General features: G+C 43.3%; 1 long non-coding RNA gene across 1 annotated transcript; it reads left to right on the top strand.

Moving 5' to 3' along the window:
* The first annotated feature begins 499 nt into the window (after positions 1–499).
* On the top strand, positions 500–5,960 carry LOC104683920. The gene is made up of 3 exons (XR_750882.3): positions 500–760; positions 4,800–5,079; positions 5,874–5,960. It is a non-coding gene; the product is annotated as an uncharacterized LOC104683920 (long non-coding RNA).
* The last annotated feature ends 13,368 nt before the right edge of the window (positions 5,961–19,328 follow it).

Raw genomic sequence — 19,328 nt, forward strand, 5'->3', positions numbered from 1 at the left:
GGAAAATGCAGGATAACAGAGAGAGAGAAAAAGTGGTGGTAAGTCCTTTTTAATTTGCATTTCAGGGCTGAACTTCTAAGTATGAATATACAGAAGTTAGCACTTCCCTAACATCCCCTCATTATCTTATTTCCAAAGTGTTACAGTACAAAACCAATGGGATCAGGGCACTATTTGCTTCAATCCCTCCCACCCCAAAGAAAGTCTGTGTAGAGGTAGATTTGCTTTTGGTATAACCAAAATTAAGACAAAAGGGTATGTCCAAGAAAATATTTCTTTTTCCCTTGTAAGGCTTAACCTTAGAAAATGCCTGTTTGTGCTAGAGAAATGGCTTGCATGGGATATGACAGCCACCTTTTATAGAGGCAAATCAGACTCACTGGGCTGTACTGTTGTAAAGGAAAAGTTTCACAGATATAATTAACCTGTGGAATGCCCTTCCACAAGGTGCTCTTAGAGTGTTGTCACTAATACTGTCTGTTTTCATAATTCAGGGCATCATGGTCTTCTAGCTGAGAGCAAGAAGCAATCTACTGTGTCTCTCCATGACATGCTTCTTCTGAATGAATCAGGAGGTCATGGTGACTCTTGTAGTGATGGTCACTGCTGGAGCTGGAGGAGGTAATGGCATTGAAGGGAGAGCCTGTGGCTGTTTCCAGAAATGAGCATGAGGCCTGTGACAAGGACAGCCCAGGCTGCTGGCATATGTGATGGGGAGAGGAAGGTCTGCACACACCGGGGAGGCTGGCAAAGGAGAAAGGTGGGTCATGGCAGGGGTTGCCCATCTTCTTCAGCTCTCAAAACACTTGAAGTTACTGAGATGGTGGGCAGGGGGGAGGCCCTAATGGCTTGAGAATTACTGCTTTGCAAAGGAGCAAAAGGGAAGGTCTAAGAAGGTCCCATGGCTGGGTCTGAGTGATAGTCTTGGGCCTGAAGGAACTTGGTGTTCAGCACAGCTCTGCTTCTGGAGCACATGGGAGGCAGAAGTGCCTTCATTCTGCTGAAACACCTCAGGGGTTCAGGCACAAAAGTTTCAAGGGCGATGGCCCAGGAAGTGGAGCATGTCTGGGGGTTGGTGAGTTCACATGGGGTGGGAGGAAGGACCATCAGACCCTGTCTGTTGAACCTGTTCCACTAAAGATTCATCTGTAAGGACAGAAAAGTGGAAGCAAGGATGTGTGAGTGAAGGATCTTCAGAGAGATGGTCCCTGGTTTGGGGAAAATGGTGTTTGGGGAGGAGCTGAACTCCTGTAGTCTGGTGCTGTGAGGACCTTCTACATTGGTACACCATCCAGAAACACTTCTCATAAACTTCCATACCAAAATCATGGGAAATATTTGAACTTTAGATGACTCCAGACTTCAGTTGCAGTTTAGTAGGATTTTAAGGCTGGCGCTTTATATATATATGACATATATAAATACACACACACATGCAAAATATATAAATGTGTGTGTGTATTTATATATATACCTTGGGTTGTTTTGATTCTGTCAGATAAATTCAGTAGCTTTTGTTTAAGGTAGAACTGGTAGAGAGAGTCCCATGCAGGAAGAGATTTGATGGAGATGTGTTAAGCATCAGAGAATTTGCATCAGAGGTTCTTCAAATGTTTCATTCAAGGCCAGCTTGTCAGTAACCTGAATATTTGATTTGAACTCATGCTGGTTTCACATGTCAAACTACCCTGGCACTGCGTGAAAGTGGTGGAAGGAGAGACTGGATGGGGGGAATGACCAAGTAGGGAAGGATTTGGTTATCAAAGCAGAGGACTTAGATTCAGTAGTAATCGACAGAAGGAGATTACTTCAGCTCGTAGTTCAGACAAGGGCTCTATCCCAACACATTAGGCCACCCCCTCACACAAACAGAAGGACCTCCATGTGCATTTCCAGCTTCATCCAGGAACGAGGAGACGGTGCAATCACTTTGCTGCCAACCCAGGGAAACGGCAGGTTCGCTAAAGCCCAACTCTCGAGAATATTAATAAAAATAAATGATTTTACCCTTTCTGGTCCTGCTTATAGCAAGCTGCTAATAATGCCTTATGAGGCTGCCACACAGTTCAATCAATAGTTTGATTTTTCTGCCCTAGAGCTGCCACAAGCACGAACCCCACACTGAAGTGGCTGAGTAAGGAGCTGGCTGCAGAGGCAGAATGTAGACGGCAAAGGGGAAATGCAGGAGGTGGCACCTTGTGACTTCTAAGAAACTTAGGGATGGACCATTCCTGCTGAGCCCCATCCACCATGGCCACTGCCACATCCCACAGATGCTCCTTGATGCCGGTGCTGGTTATTTATATATTTCTGTGTCGCCTATGGAAACATTCGGGTTTGAAAAAGGGAAAAAGCAATTCGGCGTCCTTTGACTGAGGAAGGTTGATTTTCATTCGAGACAGAATGGCTCATTTTTACCTTTTTAGCTCCTGGAAGAGTAAAAAGTGAGAGGTCAAACCTGCATCACCATGACAACCCCTGCGGCGAGGGTTTTTGAGCAGATGAAGGGGAGTGATAATGGAGCTGAAGTTTCTACCCGTTCATAGTCGCTGGGCTTTTTGTTTTGTTTTTCCTTGTTTCTTTCCGTTAGGCCCTGTAAGGTGGCCAAAGGGGCCACCCCCATGGATTGTTCAGGGGCTGAAGGATAACACTGGCCAGTTTAAACATGGCCATGCTCTGTTTGAGATCAGTCCTTGGTGCTGCAGTGCCTGCACACACGTGGAGTGTATATAAACCGTATAAAAATGGGATTGTAAGAGATAGTCATGGAAGATCAAACGTCCCCTCAGATGCATTCCCTACACTCCTGTAGGTACAACACACCAGCAAGTGCAGTCATATTACCCAGATTGCATCAAAGAGGACTGTCATCTCTGCCTTTCCTGACAGCACCTTTGGAGTCCAAAAATAAGCTCAATAAAAGAGCAATTTTCTGAGGAGAGGAGGCATTGTACAAAAGAAGAAATTCAAAATAGGTAGGGGTCTAAGGAGGTATACTCAAGAGGGGCTGCAGGTGGAAGCTTATTTGAGTTGCTGAGCTCATGCCCCCTTTTCCTAGACTTGCACAAGGGGGAATGTGTAGGAACAGATTGCAGATAGCTGAGGTCATAGCTACGGAGCAAAATCAAGTCAAATTTAAGTCCCACAAACAATCCCCCAGATTCCCTTTACCTAAAAACTGAGCCTGCTCCAGGGAAAAACAAGCAAAAGAGCAAATTACTCATTTTTTGAACACCTTTGGTTATTGTAGGTAGCTACTAAATCTGGTGTTTTCCTAAGATAGGAAGCCCTCTCAGACTGGAATATGACTCATTTGATGTACAAACACAGCACCTATGATGGGTCATCTTCAAACCCCAGCTAAAGCTTCCAGATATTTGAATATTATGCCTCTTCAGAAGTTATGAATCATCCTTTCTTTACCTTGTTGTGGTTGCAACAAAAAATGAAACAGAGTAAGAAATATTAGCTCAGGTATTAGAGTGTCAGAAAAGTTAATTTTGTGGGAAGATTTCCCCAGAGTCAGACTTCGGTGGGATCTATACAGCCATCAGATAGTTACATGGAGAAGAGGAATAGCCAGGGTTAACACTAAAAAAGTTTTGAATGGCTATAAAACCTCGAGTTGAAGCAATTCTCTGCGCCCAAAGGATTAGGTTAAAGCTTTTTCAGCGCAGTGGAGATGAATTATTCCATTTTTGCCTAGTGAGTGGTTTCTCATATCTTCTTCCAAAGTGCTGGACGTGTCCCTTATGTCAGGATGGAGTTACACAGCCCACCATCCAGAAAGGCAAGCTGCAAAGAAAGAGCACAGATATGGTCTCTCTACCACCAGATTTGAAACAATAGCTGCATCAACCCAGCAAGAAAGCAGAGCTGGGCTGTTGGGATCAGCCGGCAGATAAATCAAAGTGAATCTGAGTGATAGTGATGTGATGTTGCAATAATAATTCACTCCTCATGCTGATTTAGAAGAGGAAGCCAATTCAGAGCTTCACAAGCACCAGGGCCAGCACAGAGCCCTATGGGACAGAATGAAAGAGAATGGTTTCATATGGAAACAAAGTGGAGGTTATCAATTGCATAAAATACATACCTGGCAGAAGACAGATGAGAGAATTTCTGGAAATGCTTTGGATTATAATCTGTGCTTCAGACAACTGATTTATGAAATGCTGGATTCTTGTGTTTTATTCAACCAATCTGAAAAATTATCTTAAATATGAAGCCTCTGTATGTGAGAGTATTGCAGCAACAGTAATTTAAACAGGATGTTGGACTATGACAGAAAATGCAATTTCATCTTTACAGTGATGAGCCAGAGACCTCAATTTTCCTCTTCCTGTGATGTGACTCTCTTGAGTCAGATTTGAAGTTTAGGTATGGTCTGAGAGGGGGGCAGATAGCCTGTCTGCTGGTGCACTCAGGACAAACACTTTTTGGGAGCTCAGTCTTTGAGGACAAAATAAAAAATGCCAATCACTTTGGCATCAGATCATTTGGAGACTTTAATTACGTTTATTTCATTTTTATTCCTCACTGCAACTCTACTCATCCGTTTCCAGGCACAGTGGACTCAATGAAACCTGATGTTGTTTTCAATTTACCAACATCTCTTTGGAAAACAGACTCATCTCACTGTGGAAATGTTCTGAAAACAAATTGAAACCATTCCTCCTACTCCCCACAAGAGTAACCAAGTGCCAGAGCTTTATTTTACACTTTGCTTGGATAATATTTGGACATAAATTTTACCTGGCAATTGTATGTTCATTGACATTGTATCTTTAACATTTCAGGTGATTAAGCTGGACTCATAGACATTTAGTTTTTAATTTTAAGAAAAAGCTTTCCCACGGCAATGGAGTGCACAGTTTCAAGACAAATTCCAGCCTAGGAAAGATGTATGGACTGGCACAGAAAGTGTGAAATATCACATGAGCTCTGCTGACAAGTCAGTACAGTTGTAAGAAGTCAATGTAGCATCAGCTGACATGTGGGAGAAGAAAACCACAAACAAATGTTTCTCTCTGCAGAGCATTTCCAGCACACCTTAATTCTGTGAAAGACGCTGGCATGGTGAGCAAATATTGCTGTCCATGGGTTAAAGTTCAAATGCATCACTTGAGCAGATGAGGAGTTCAACCAGGACAGAACAACTTGCCATTTCCTTCAGGGAGTGGTGGCCATGGGGTGGAGAGGGAGGTGGGTGTGAGAGTAGGATGCAGGGAGTCACAGCCCTTCTACAGCAATTACCATAAAGATTAAATAAATACGATAGCCTAATTTCACATGGAAGTACACTTTAATTAAGTCTCTGCAGAACAATGAGCTGCTTCCATAAGAGCTGTGAAAATCATCACCAGGGACTGTCCAGAGGAAGAGAGAAACAAACAAGTGAAGGTCTCTTTGTATAGAAAATATGTACAGGAAGCATTTTGAAAAGCTTGTCCCCAGTTAATTTACCTAGGAAGAATTAATGACAAACTCCAGGGTTTTGCTCTGGTTTTATATAAGTTCCCCATCCCAGAGCTTCATGGTTCTTCCCAGACTGAGGGAGACAATTCATTTGCAGACCAATGCAAATTTTTGCGTTTCCAGACTATTGCAAGAGCATCACAGCTTATTGTGTGTGATGTACACCAGTGGGCTTAGCTTGGCTGAAGTGCTTCTGGGAGGCAGAGTTGTGCAAGATAAGCTCCAGGTGTAAAAAAAAAAAATCTGTTCTTTCAACTCAGTTAATGATGCATTCCCTATGTTAACGTGGTCAGGGACAGAGTTCAGTAGGAGGTGTTAGGGGAGCATCACTTGTAGAACCTCCCTTCATTCAAAAGGCATTTTCCATTATTTTCTTTATCTTTCTGTATGATCAGAGTTCCCAATGCACAAGAACTGGATGAAAATGAACCAATTTGCCATTACCATTTTTTCAAACACCTGGATGCATTGCCTGAGTGCAGGGAAGCTTGGCCAAGGTCATGATTATTCTCTTCCTGAGATTGGGATGTTCAACAGAGAAGAGTTCAGCTACTGGCATCACATCAACCACCTCATGACCTGTGGTGAGTTTGAGCTCAATAACACCTACAGAAGAGGCAGCTTCATTGCAAAGGCAGAGTTGAGATGTTCACTAAATCCCAGCCAGATACAAATCTTCACAGAGTGCAGGTGACAGGGCAGCTTGATGGGCAGCTTGATGTTTATGAAGGAAGATTTTGCCTTGAAGCTCGGATGGGTAGTGGGTGTAAATTACAAATGACTTTTTTTTACCTCAGAATCTATCATCAGCTACTTTAAAAATGATATTATTGCTTCGGAGAGTGCCATCTGGTAGCTTTCAGCTATCAGCTCTGCAAGGCTCAGGCAGGTTAGACCTGGGGAAGCAGAAAATCACTTTTGTGCTTGATGCTCATCTTACACTAAGGTTGTGGAGGCTTTTGGTCAGGCACTGCCTTTGTTTGCTTTCTTCGTTTTTATGCAGCTAGGTAACATAGCTGGGCCTAGCTCCACAGAGGACATCTTGGGCATGACTGCACTGCAACACAAAAATCATTACAACCAGACAATCAGCTCTCAGACCATGCCAGGGTCTGCTTTTTCTTTGAAAGGGAGTTGAAGCACTCATGGAGGTTTAATCGAAATCTGAATACGTGTGACTGAAATTGGCTCCCTGTGATTATTTATACAAGTAAATCTCTGCTTCTCACAAGTTCCCAGAAATCAAATGCCAAACTTGTATGATCTTTTTTTTTTTAAAGAAGCAAATATTTGTTGAAAATTCTTTGCTGTATTAATTTTCCTCCGCCTTCTCTCAGGCAGCCCTGATAGCGATGGAGAGGCTCCTGGTGTGCATCAATGAACCTAGGAAAGAGGGACCAAAATAGCTGATTACTAGGTCTGTAATGTCTTATCCTCAGAAAGAAACCAAATTTTCAGTTAGCTTTTAGAATGGTTTGTTTTCCTCATATATCTGCATGCCCAACTAAAATCTTCCAGGAAATGATCCTTATTTCAACAGTAGGTATGTCAGGTACAGGTATTTTAAGGAGGAGGTAGTTTAAGCCAAGGGCTGCATATTTCCATGTTTTCCTAACCCCCAGTTGAAAACCCATCTGCTGGTAAGTGGTTTATAACTTGACAGTCAGCCACCACTATTTTTTAAAGTGTTCTACAATGTTTATAATGTCAGTCCCTATTGCTAACCTTTTTTTTTTTTCCTTTTACTTTCTTTACTTTCTCTCTTTTTTTTTTTCATGGTAACCTTTTACCTTCTCTTTCCCTGCTCAGACCCATTAGCAGGATGTTGTGCAATATGGTGCTTGTCATCTGTTTCAAAGACACAGTGATGAGATACAGGTATGCCAGATGGATAAACCTAGTGTGACTAATTATTGTGTATTTGCCTTTAATTATTATCATTTATTACCAGAGAAAAGACAATAGAGGTTCCCAGACTCAGAAGGGAATGTCGGCAGAAGGGGAATTTTTGTCTCTTTGGGTTTTTTGTTTTTTTTTTTTTCCAAGAGACTGGCACATCAGCAAGAAAAGTTTACTTGGAGAGAAATACTGCAAGATATCTGAGACAAAAGGAGACAACATGACCCAAGCAATACTTTCCTTTCCCTGGCACATACTTGAGGATCAGATCTCTCACAGGTAATAAATAGTTTTTGTGTAACTATAGAACAAGTATTTCTTGGCTGAATGTCCACTCAGGGCATAAGGAATGTATGGATATCCTTCAGTCATCTCACAGAGAGAGGTTTGAGCTCAAAGCAACCTCCAAAAATCACCTAGCCCAACCCCCCCAGAGCTGACAGGGACACCTTCCACTAGAGCAGATTGCTCAGAGCCCTGTCCAACCTGGCCTTGAACACTGTCAGGAATGTGGCATCCACAGTTTCTCTGGGCAGCCTGTGCCATGGGTACGCTTCAGTCCTCTCCAGTCTAGTTTTGAAGACATTTACAGCCCCGGCTCTGCCCCTTTGGCACCAGAAAAAAGACTAAGCCATAAGACATACATTATCTCCTCTGTGGAAGAGTGAAACCTGAGGTCCTTAAGCAGCAATTTGTGACCAAACTAGGCTCAGGGTAGCAAACACTGACATTGGTTTCTGTGCCATCACAGTGAGCCCTCAAAATTCCCTTTAAATGGAATCTGCCTCTGTATCTGACCCTAACATGCAACATTTCTACATTGTTTGGCAAAAATGAAGATTTTCTTCTTTTCGGTATTATGACTTTATTTTCAATCAATCCCCTCACAAACACGCACATATTTATAAACATGTCTAGTTATAAAACAAGCATTTTAATACAAAGGGGACATTTCTCTTGCATTTCAATAGATGCCTACTGAGGACAGACACTTCTTAATTCAGAACCCACAGCCTGGCCTGCTGGATGATTTTGAAGGAGTCTAGATGGTTGACAATGGTAAGAAACTTCTGGAAATGTTTAATACTCTGGTCCCAAAAACTGCTTTCAGGTTACAGCTGAATCAGCTGCCATTTACAAGTGCAAAGTGGGTTTATGATGGCTCATAAGCCTGATCTTGCTTATGGGGCACTGCACTTTAATTTGAGAGCAGCCGCACTGATTTAGTAAACAGATTGAGGAAGAGCTTCAGACTCCAGGCTTTAAAATTCATGAGGATCTGATTTAGTATGTTTTACACTGGTATTTTAACATATTTGCTCTATGGCTAAATTGCAGCGTAACCTAAAGGACCAGTCATATACCACAATCTATTGTAGATAATACAAGATATAATCAATGTCACCAGGCTGCTGAGCTATTTCTATATTTAGTATTTGTCAGGCAAATATATGCAAAAGCATTAAAACAACAAAGTCCGTACATGGATGATTTGTGAACAGGAGAAAAGGCTAAATTTGCCACTGTCTGCTCTGAATAGCTTATCCAGATTGCAGGACAATTTTGTTTTGGACAGAAATATTTTCCATCACAGAGTCTGCTGAAGTCAAGAGAGTACTACTCCTTTGGCCACAGGATGGGCTGAAGGGCTGGGCTGTATTTTGGGATTGGCAGCTCAGACCATCTCCCTTTAACCCATTTGAACACAATTTGATTGGGACTTGACTGAGCACTTAATAGTCTGTGATTGCCTTGATTGTAGACTTCTACTTTTAAACCAAATGCAATGTCATTATTATATATCAAGAAAGAACGGTCCCTGATAACCAAAAAATATTACATTAAATTGGCACACTGAGAATTAAATATGCAGAATCAGCCTAATGAAATAACTTGCCTTTGGTTGCAAGAGCCTTCATCATCCTTAAGAAGATTTAATGCTAATCTGACTTGGAGCTGTTTCAGTCCAATTATTTTTCAGCAAATTTTTGAGCTTTATTTTTTCTTTTCAGCAGCATTATTCAGTCTTGACAGTTTTTATTTTGTTATTTTTGTGGATATTGAGTAAATGGGAAACCAATTCAGAACCATTCTTAAGTAGAAATGAAATGCCCTGTAATCCAATTTTGATCAAAATTCATCTTTGCTTTTCGGGGACCGAGCAGCCTGTGCAGTTATCTCTGCACAGCACAAGTTGATAATAAAGCAAAGCAAAGCTCACATTCTTTTCCCGTTGCTTGTGGTGGGAACTGGGCATTGTTCAGCTGGAGAACAATGTGCTGCTCCCCCAGCATGTGGCAAGGCAGCAGAATGGCAAGAAGAAGATTTCTCCCCATGCTTCTACTTCTGTTCCTCTAGTGTCTGAAGTAAACCTTTCTTCCCACCTGTGGGTGGGTGGTTCTCTTCCCTAGAAACCTTCCTGTCTCCCTCCCCTGATGCCCTGTGTTTGCAGGAGATAGCTCACTGCTGCAGCACCTTTCCCAAAACACTCCTAGGGAGCAGAGACATATTCAGCTGTGGCCACAGACCTGGTTTACAGCTCCTCTGCCTTCCACTTCAGTATCCATTGCCTTTTGGTTATGCACAGATACAAAAGCCAAGATACATCACAAAAATACAGTCCATGTCCCAGCAGTGACTGGACAAAGAGGCCTCGTATGTCTTACATGGTGCAGGGAGGAATCCCATGTAACACACGTTTTTCCTTTATGTTTACTTCAGTGATTCCAGCTGAGTCCTAAACTGGCTTTTATTCCACATTGCCTGGCAGAAGCAATACCTCAAGGAAGGCTTTTCTGGTGCAACATCAGCAAAATTGGTGGCCTTGAAATGGCTGTTTGCAATCAAGCAAAGCTGCTCCATTCCTCCTAAAAGTGTATTTCATTTCCACCAATCATTTCTTCACCAGCTCCTCCAACCTACAGGCCTAGCTTTTTTTCAGTGTTCATTTCATATAACCTTCCATGTTGTGATGCAACAGGTGTTTTTCTAGGATGAGACAGAACACTGAATATCAACAAGTTTTTTGGCATCCATCCACACAGGCTTCTATCCTTTTCACAGGATCCTGTGAAAGGTCATAAAGGAGAGGGATGCATCATTAAATAAGCATCTCAACATGGTCAGCACCTGCTACCTGTCCCCAAAAGGAAAAGTTAGGAGAGGTAACACATCAGGATGAGAGATGATTAAATGCAAGTCTCTGGTACCCTCCCAAGACACACAGCAAGTGCCTTCTTTTCCTTGGTAGCAGGAAGCTCGTAACTAAAGGATACAAACTTTTTGAAGAGATGGAGTTGTCTTTCCAAGGTATCCTTATGTTCAGTTACCGTTCATTACCTTCTTGTTTCTGTCTGTTCTTCTCATCACATCTTGCAGTTTCTTGCTGCTTCACTCTTTCTGTTTCCTCACCATCTAACCTTAGACCATTCCCTCTCTTTCTTTCTCTCTGAAAATCTGCCTGCTGGTATTTTCCATGAATCCATCTGCATTGAATTATTTATAGATACAATAAAGTCCGCTTTTGTCTAATGTTTATTTTCTTTAATAACAAGAAACATGGGGAAAATGTTCCAAAGAACCAAAAAAGGACTTGACTTTTCCTGGACGCTAGGCAACAGTAGCCAAAAAGTACAAAACAAACTGTAGGATGTTCGTAAGATGCATCTAAAAATAATAATCTTAGTACTTTGGTATCTAATATGTTCTTTGAATTTGTTATATTTCCCAAATCTGAGTCTTGGTTTTAATGCTGTTGTGACACTCTGAAGGCTCTTTAATGGACAATGAGTCACTATGGAGGTACCCAGGAGCAGTTAGCAGATGGATTACTGCTGGTGCAGCCAGATCTCTGCTACCTGTTTTCCTTGTCCTAAGTGTTTTTGAAATAGGTCATGGAGGTCTCTTATGCTGGTCATTTGCAACCAGTGGGTTTGTCTTGTACCTGGTAAAAATTAGACCAAACAATATATCTTGCTAAATGAGTCACTGCTAGTCCTTTGTTACCTTTTACTGTTTGTTTGAATTTACTTTTCATCATGATTTAAAGGCTTTTCCCATCTCCTTTTCCAGTGGAGGGTTTATGTTGTTCATTGCTTCTTCCCTTCAATTATGCAAGCCATGTAAGCATTTCCCCTTGAACACTTTCCAGTTTCTCCCCACCCCAAACCTCACCCACTCTGTGTCCTCCCCCTCGTTTACACAGCTCCATTCTCTACTGTGTTTCCTGCACTGCCTACACTAATTGCACTTAGCATGGATGTGATGGGGGAGGGACGGTGGAAAGGGAGAAAGTAAAGAGAGGACTTCTGAGGAATCTGTGGGAGTTAAAACTGGAGGCTCCTCTGCACATGGGAAAGATGGAAGACATAAAATAGGCAACAGAAGGAAGAGGGGAGAGGAACAGATGCAAGTCCAGGTGCAGGGTGACCAGAGACAACCTCAAGGTAGGTTGTATGTTGGTTCTCATCTTTTTAGAGGGAGTAAGGAAGCACCTGGAAGCTGCAGAGATGGGAGCCCAGGAGATCCAGTCCCTGCTCTCTACAGTACCCACATGATGCAAAATCCAGAGGGTGAGGCTTATGGAGCCCTCCCTGCCACCTCTCCTGGCAAAAGGTTATTCAGCATATGGGAGAGGTTGCTTTGTTTCTTAATCATTGTTCCATGCCCCTTCAGCACTCACACTATTGCAATTGCTTGTCTAAAACACTGTTCACTGCCTCTGTCCCCACTCCCATTCCAAAACCACAGGAAAAAGGATGCTGACACCACAGAAGCAGTGTTCTGCACAGTGGGGCCGTTCTTGCAGATGGGGGCTGAAATCTGCCTGGAGGACTTGCAAAATTCAGTCCCTGCACTCTTCATAGTGGGAGGTGAATGTGAACGTCGCCTCTTTCTCAGAGCAGCTTTTAAGAGTGAGTACTTGTCTCAGAAACAACAAACACACACCATCAAACAACAGCCCAACTAACAAACTAGCCCTCAGAGACCAGCAGCTCCCAAAAATCAGCACTCAGTACTCTCTGAAGCTTCACTCATTTGGATTCAAAGGTACCTGGATGCAGAACACTTGAGCTAGAGAAACTGCACATCTGTGGCATGTGTTTATTTATTTATTTACCTGCTTTCCAATCTTGCACCTGCCTACTTTAGCTGATCTCTAGCTATCAAATTGTGATGGAGCAAAAGTAATAAAATGCCTGTAGGATAGAAAAACCCTGCCTGAAGTTCTCCCATAGCTCAGCCAGACCTAGAAGATGCACAATTCAATTAAAAGAAATATAAAGTTTTTCTCTCCTCACCTTGCCATTTTCCCTTTCTCTTCTGTGCATTTCATATATCCACCCATATATAAATAAATAAATGCACACATACTCTCACACACATCCGCACACACGCACAAGCTCACCCCTCCCCTTCCCAATCCTTCCTTTAAGGTTTAATTTAACAATAACATTTGCGATCGGGGTCCTGAGCATCTCAAGGGCATTGCGCTTGAAATTGCACACACTCCGCACCATTTATCATAGCCTGACATGTGTCATGTTCCAGACTGCAGCTCCAAGAGGTTACAGCTCACGACTGCTCCTTTGTTGATCAGCTGCCGAGACAACTGAGGCACCTTTCTTTCTTTTTTTCTTTCTTTCCTTCTTTCTTTCTTTTTTTTTTTATTATTAAAGCTGCACAGTCTTCTTTTCAGAGGGTTCATTCTGACACAATGGAAAAAGAAAATGAATTCTTCTCTGCTCTGTGCAGTTCCCCCACCAGGTCTTCATCAACCCAAATTCTGATCACATTTTATTTGGGTTCAATAGCAAAGCCTTGGCTGGTTAATATTACTGGTTAATGCTGACTGTAGGAGGGATAAACTATTTTCAAGGTAGTTCTGTGCTTGAGGAGAAGAACAGGGTGTATAACTGCTAAGGATACTGGGGACAGTGCTATGGCAGTTCCAAAGTGCTTTCCTGTGGCAGCATCCAGGCTTGCCAGGCCAGTGAATTCTCTCCGTTGCTGAACTTCAGTCCTGAAACTTTGAGGATATGAATTTTTTCTTCTCCAGCACTTCTATTTCATTGACTCCACCTCTTCTCCTTCACTTCCTTGGTGCCTTGCAAATTTCTTGCTGTGTGCAGAGCACCTGAGACCTGTGTGTATCTTTGCTGGAGTGATGCATACAGCAATTCAGCAAACCAGGCTGTTTATAAACAAGAGCCACTGAATTGGATTCATAAATCACTTGTAGATCCGACTTTTGCCAGTCTTCATTCTGCCAATCAACATTTCTATAGGGTATGGGTATGGGTGTCACTGCAACTTAATGTGTAAAGGATGTAAGGTGCTACTGATAGCAAGGAATGGGATCTGAATGCTGGTCTAAGAGCTGAACAAAAACAGACTTTGCATTGTTCTGCATTCTCAAGAAGGTTGGCATATCAGGTGAGCTCATAATTTCTTTTTTAACTATTTATAATGAAGAGTTCTTGAAGGCAGGAAATGCTGAACTGGAGCCGATTTCTCTAATTCCTCTCCCTGTTTTCATGTTCTGCTCTGTCCTGGAAGACCTGAAGCCTGAAGGTTCAGGTCCCAAACTCTGTCAGTGTTTTGGAATGACACTTGATCTTTCAGATTCCTGTTCCCCTCTGAGCTCTAAATCACGCAATGTTCGTCACCACCTGTTAGCATCAAGCACAGCCTCTGCTGACACAGTTGGAGTTGTCTTACTTTCTCTCACACTCTCATCTCTTGTCGATGGGTATTTTCGGAGGTTTCCTCGGTTTAGAGGCACTTGATTAATCAGTAGTGCCAGATGGGAAGGCTCAAGTACTACCACCATGTGTGTGTCACACGCCTATTAGATTCACAAACAGAGGGGTTTCTTGCCATTGGCCAGCAAGATTTCGCACTTTATCCTTCATTTTATGTTTTTTGCCCATGTCAGACCTCTTTGCCTTCCAGTTCAGCACACTTCCCTTGAAAAGTCTGATCCGAACAGTGCTTTGCTGCCTGAAGGAAGACTCTTTTTCTCCCTGTTTCTCAAGGAGAGAAAAGCCCAGTTTTGTGTCTGTAGCTGGGTAGTCCCACATTCACAGCATCCTCTCTGAGCTGCTCCCAGGCTCAGCATGGGGCCAGCACCCCACTGCCTGTGATGCATTTTCCCCTTGCATCGCTGCTCGTGTTGCTGACCTTGACTCGTGCTTGATCCCTGCCCTCCCCCTTTGCCAGCGTCAAGGCACCTGCCTGGCCCTGCAGGGATGATGTAGTGCCACCAGCTGGGATGGCGTAAAGCAGCGCCGGGACTCGGCCAGCTTCCAGTCACATCACTCTGCCTGTCCTGGGGAGCGCAACCACCTGCACAGCCTCACCTTCCCCCACACTGAAAGGTGACAGTTTAGCAAAAATAGGGCAAGGCACAGAGCACAGAGAGGTAGAAGGGCAGACACCACCATAAATGCTGTTTCTCCATCAGTTTGCCACCCTAAACAACCACCTGTCTGTGTGTGCCTGACACTGCCGCTGCTCCTCTGCCCCCAAGCAGCAAGGAAGCTGCTTGGCTGCCCAGTCTTAAATGAATATGATGTCTCCCTAAAACTCCTAGGGAGATTTACTGAGGATATTTAAGAGGGCTGGGGTTCTGTTATTTATAGAGGGGTTGTGCCCAGGGTGTGCCTGTGCCTGTCTCTCTTTTTAGGACACCTGTTCCCATGAAAGCTGCTGCAGTGTTTTAATTCCTCACTCCAGACCGCACAGGGACCCCCAGCAGTTTTAAATGAAAGATGAATAATTTTAAGGGTATTTTGTGGATTTATAAGGAGGAAGCAAGGAGTCTACAAAAAGGAAAAAAATAACAGTCTATGGCAAAAATATTAGAAATAACTACAAACCCAATAAAAATAAAAACACCCCTCAGCTTTCCTTCTCCAACCATGGATATTGTCATTGTAATACTGCTCAGAAATGGGGTCCCTTTGGGTTGGGAGTGAAAGTGATACACAAGTACTCTTAGTGTAACAGAAAAGCTGCAAGGAAAGCAGCACACACAGTAATCAGGCGAGCGGTAAGGGTTTCAGCTGAGACCATCCTCTGAATATCATGGAGCAGAGCTAAGACTGGATTCAGAACTGGCTCAACAGCCTGGTCTCCCTGTGGAAGGAAATATGGCTACAGCAGCCTCTATTTATTGGGATGGCATTGGGGGATGCTGGAAATTAATTGGTTCCTCAGATACAAAGAGTAAAAGTAACCTTGGGTCCCTCTGCTAGAAAGAAAAGAGGATAGCCACCAAGCCAAGCTACATATAAATAATAGGAGAACCAATAATGACTTAAAAAAAGTATTTAAATGCAATCAGGCAGAGTGGAGGAAAGAATAATGACATGTGTACAGTAGACACAATGTAGATTACAATTTATAACAGGATACAGGATGGAGCCAGCACTTGATTAGGGGACCATGTTACAAATTTTTCAGCATATGTCCTCTGTTTTTCTTTGCCTTGGCATAGAAGGCTGGGCACTGCTCGTAAGTAAATCACATCGTCAGAAAATGCCCATGTTGATGAGAATTGCAGGATCCAAGGAAATTAACTTGACTTGTATTTTAGACAATTCTGCCATATCCATTCCTTGCCCAGAGCTGTCAACTGGGAAAGAGTTGTGCCTGCTTACAGCTTTGATCAGAGATAAAAATTACCCCTAGTTCATGAATATGTTTATCATGGAGATATGTCAATGGCAGAGAATAGATTCTCATCATCCAGTTCTGCATGTCTTGCACTAAAACATGTCAGATACTGATGTGTTTTGCTCTACAAATAGCACCCTCATACTCCACTCATTGTCCAGACCCAGACAGAGCCTGGGCAAGAAGTCCTTCCTCCAGAAGGAAGCACAAGGAGCTTTTGCTGATGAGCTTGGAGGGCCATAAAGCTCCTCTGTGTCTGCTTGCTGTGCCTTGGCCACCACCTATGAGCCATTCACCTGACTGCCAGGGAGGAGGTGAAGACAGAAATTTTCATTTGGTCTGATCACAAACGCTGTTGGCGCTCCTTTGATCATCCCCTGTGTCTTGAGGCTCCGTCTGCCTCCTGGATGTGTTCCCAGCTGCTGTTGTCTGGACCCAGTGCTTCAGCATGGCTCTTGATCATTTACACCAGTAAGTCCTGCTCTGTGGTGGGGTGGGGGGAGGCTGGGATGTGCTATTTCTTGTGGATAGTCAGGCTATGATAAAAAGGAAGCTCTATTCATGAATAGAGTAAATTTTTTCCACTTCTAAATCTCTTTTTCTTCCCAGTCTGGTAACATCACAACCCTCAGAGTACCCTAAATTAAACAAAGCAATACCAGAACAACAACAAAGGCAGGAATGGGAATGACACAGCAGCAAACCAGAAAGCAAATGGCTGACAAGGGATGTTTAAGTGTTGCACGGTGTTATTTTGGCTGCTCTGTTTGTCCAAATTGCCCTAGAAAACAGAGAGAGCACAAGAAGCTAAATGAAGGCTCCTTGAAGTCGGGGGTTTGCTGGACCCCGATGTGCATGTGCACTGGGTGTGGGTGTATTTGTGTGTGTGTATTGGGGAAGAAGGAAGACTGTTATTGTAGTCTCCTTCTAGACAGCCATAAACACCCCTGTTTATCTCCAGCATGCCATCTAAATTCAAAATTAGCATAAGATGATGGTGTTAATTGACTTATATGCATGCAGGCAGTGGTTTATCAAAGGTAGAGGGACATAAGGTCACTCCCCTAAGGGTCTCCTGGGAACAAGCATCCATCTGAGATAATATTGAGATTGGCATAGTTGGGAATATAACTGTGTCCAAGTATGAAGAAACTGAGTTCTTTGTCATTAGCAGCAAAATAATTTTCCTATTAATATTGTAATTCTCCTTTTAATAAAGGCTGCTCTCATTGAGGTCTTGGAAAGTGCCCTCCAGGTCTGCTCTGAGGTGGCCCAGGCTGCAGCTGGAAGGCTGGCTGCCTTCCCAGAGAAGGGAAAAGTCCTGTCCAATTTGCCATCTGAGCAAGGCTCCAGGAATTTTATTCCCTTCAGGTCAGTGTACCTCAGCCATTGTGGAAATGCCAGAACACTTCCTCAGAGGGGGTCAGCAGCAACACAGGGACAGCAGGGACCAACAGGGAGTTCTTTACTTTCTGAGGAAATTTCATGAAAATATTTCCCCTGAGGTGTACCAAGAGAAATGCCAGAAAAGGTCTTGGCTTGCAAGTGTCCAAGGAGGAAAAATAAATGCCCTCTTGCACTGCCACCCCCTCAGAAGGGAGGAAAGGAGAGGAGACAGTCCTTAATATGCTGTGCCCAAAATGGCCCCTATTGCCATTGGTTTTCACTATCTATTTTAAAAAACCTTGGTTTTCCCAAGCATGAAAATGGGTTAATCTGAACTGATAGCTGATTCTTCTCTTTTTCCTTTCTCTCTCTCTCTCTTTGTTTGTTTGTTTGTTTGTTTTTTCCCCACCATTTCCTGGGTCAATTTGGGGAATTCAGACATGAAATCCATCTAAAAAAAGCATCTTCCACTTGTAAGCAAAGCTCCCCTGCTTGGCAAATTGGGAATTTTGCCCTCTCTAGTAGAAGCTGCAGTATCTGATTGCTCTCTGGCTAAGTAGGAGCTCGACAAAGCCACCTTTACACTGAACAATCCCATACATCAGAGGCCACCCCTTTGAATTCAATGGCTTTACTGGTGCTAAGAGAGGATATTGGAAGCTTAGTCTGAAATCACACCTTTCAGGTAATAAGCAGCAATGAATAGAAGAGAAAAGGAAACAGGAGGCTTATAGGATTTCATGAGTTTCTTTTAAAGAAAGGAATCCACCCTGCTGCTGATGGCCAGACACTCATGTGGGTGTTGAGATGTGCAAATAAAGCAGGTTATAAAGCTGTTAGCAGTGGTTCACAGCAACAGACTGGCTCCTGTCAAGGAGAAGCAGGTTAGGTAAACTTTTCAGGTGTTTGGAGGTGAATCTTTTTTTCATGCACAGCCCTTGTTTGACCCAGCTATTTCACATCATTACCAATTGCTTTGTTCGTACATATCAAACTTCCTTCTTTTGCTTTATTGGTTTCTGCTCTTGCTGACCTCTTCCAGTAGTTTACTTTCTAACATCCTCAATGCTTCATCATGACTGTTCAGCACACCTCACAGAGGGCTAAGATTAAAAGTTAAAAAAAGAGAAAGAGTGAACACAACAGGAGAGAAAAGAGAAGAGCTTTTGGCAGCAGCCTGGTGACACTCTGGGGGGAGTCAAATGGGATGAGTAACCACCTGGAATAATGGCAGAGGGGAAAAAAGAGAGAAGAGACTCAAACAGCAGGGCCTGAGTGAGAGAATTAGTAGGAACATCAAGCTGAGCAGAGCAGGGAGGAAGGCAAAGTCTATCTCTCCATCTCAGCTCTCTGTTCCAGAGAGACACCAAGCCCTGTTAAAATAGAAAATGGGATAATTTAGTTTACAACACTGGGCCCAGATATCTTGTTTTCAGTGGCTGCTTCTCTCCTGGACTAAAAGTCTGCTTGGCTCTAAGGTATAAGAGCAGTCCCAGGGAAATCTGAATGAGGACAGGAAGGAGAGAAGGTGGGAATTAAAGAGCGAGGGAGCAGATATTGTCAGACCCACCTTTAGTGGCTGCAGGACACTGGTGTAGCACAGCCAACACAGCATCAGCAATATCCTCCCTCCAGAGGTGCTACAGAGCTACGTTTGCATCCCCTCCCTGAGCACAAGGCTGCAGGGACATAGGGAAGGTGAGAGGCATCAGCCTGGCCAGGGCTAACTCTGGCTGAGCTCAGGACCTTCTGCCTCCTCTATCCTGGCAAATCGCACCAGGATTATGTTTAGGCTGATCAGTATTTGGTGGAGGATAAACATTTCATTTAACACAGGGAGGTTGAGATTTGGGAGCCTGGCTCCCTTCTGGATGGAGTGACAATGG

This window comes from Corvus cornix, chromosome 10 (assembly GCF_000738735.6).
Source record: "Corvus cornix cornix isolate S_Up_H32 chromosome 10, ASM73873v5, whole genome shotgun sequence".
Lineage (NCBI taxonomy): Eukaryota > Metazoa > Chordata > Aves > Passeriformes > Corvidae > Corvus > Corvus cornix.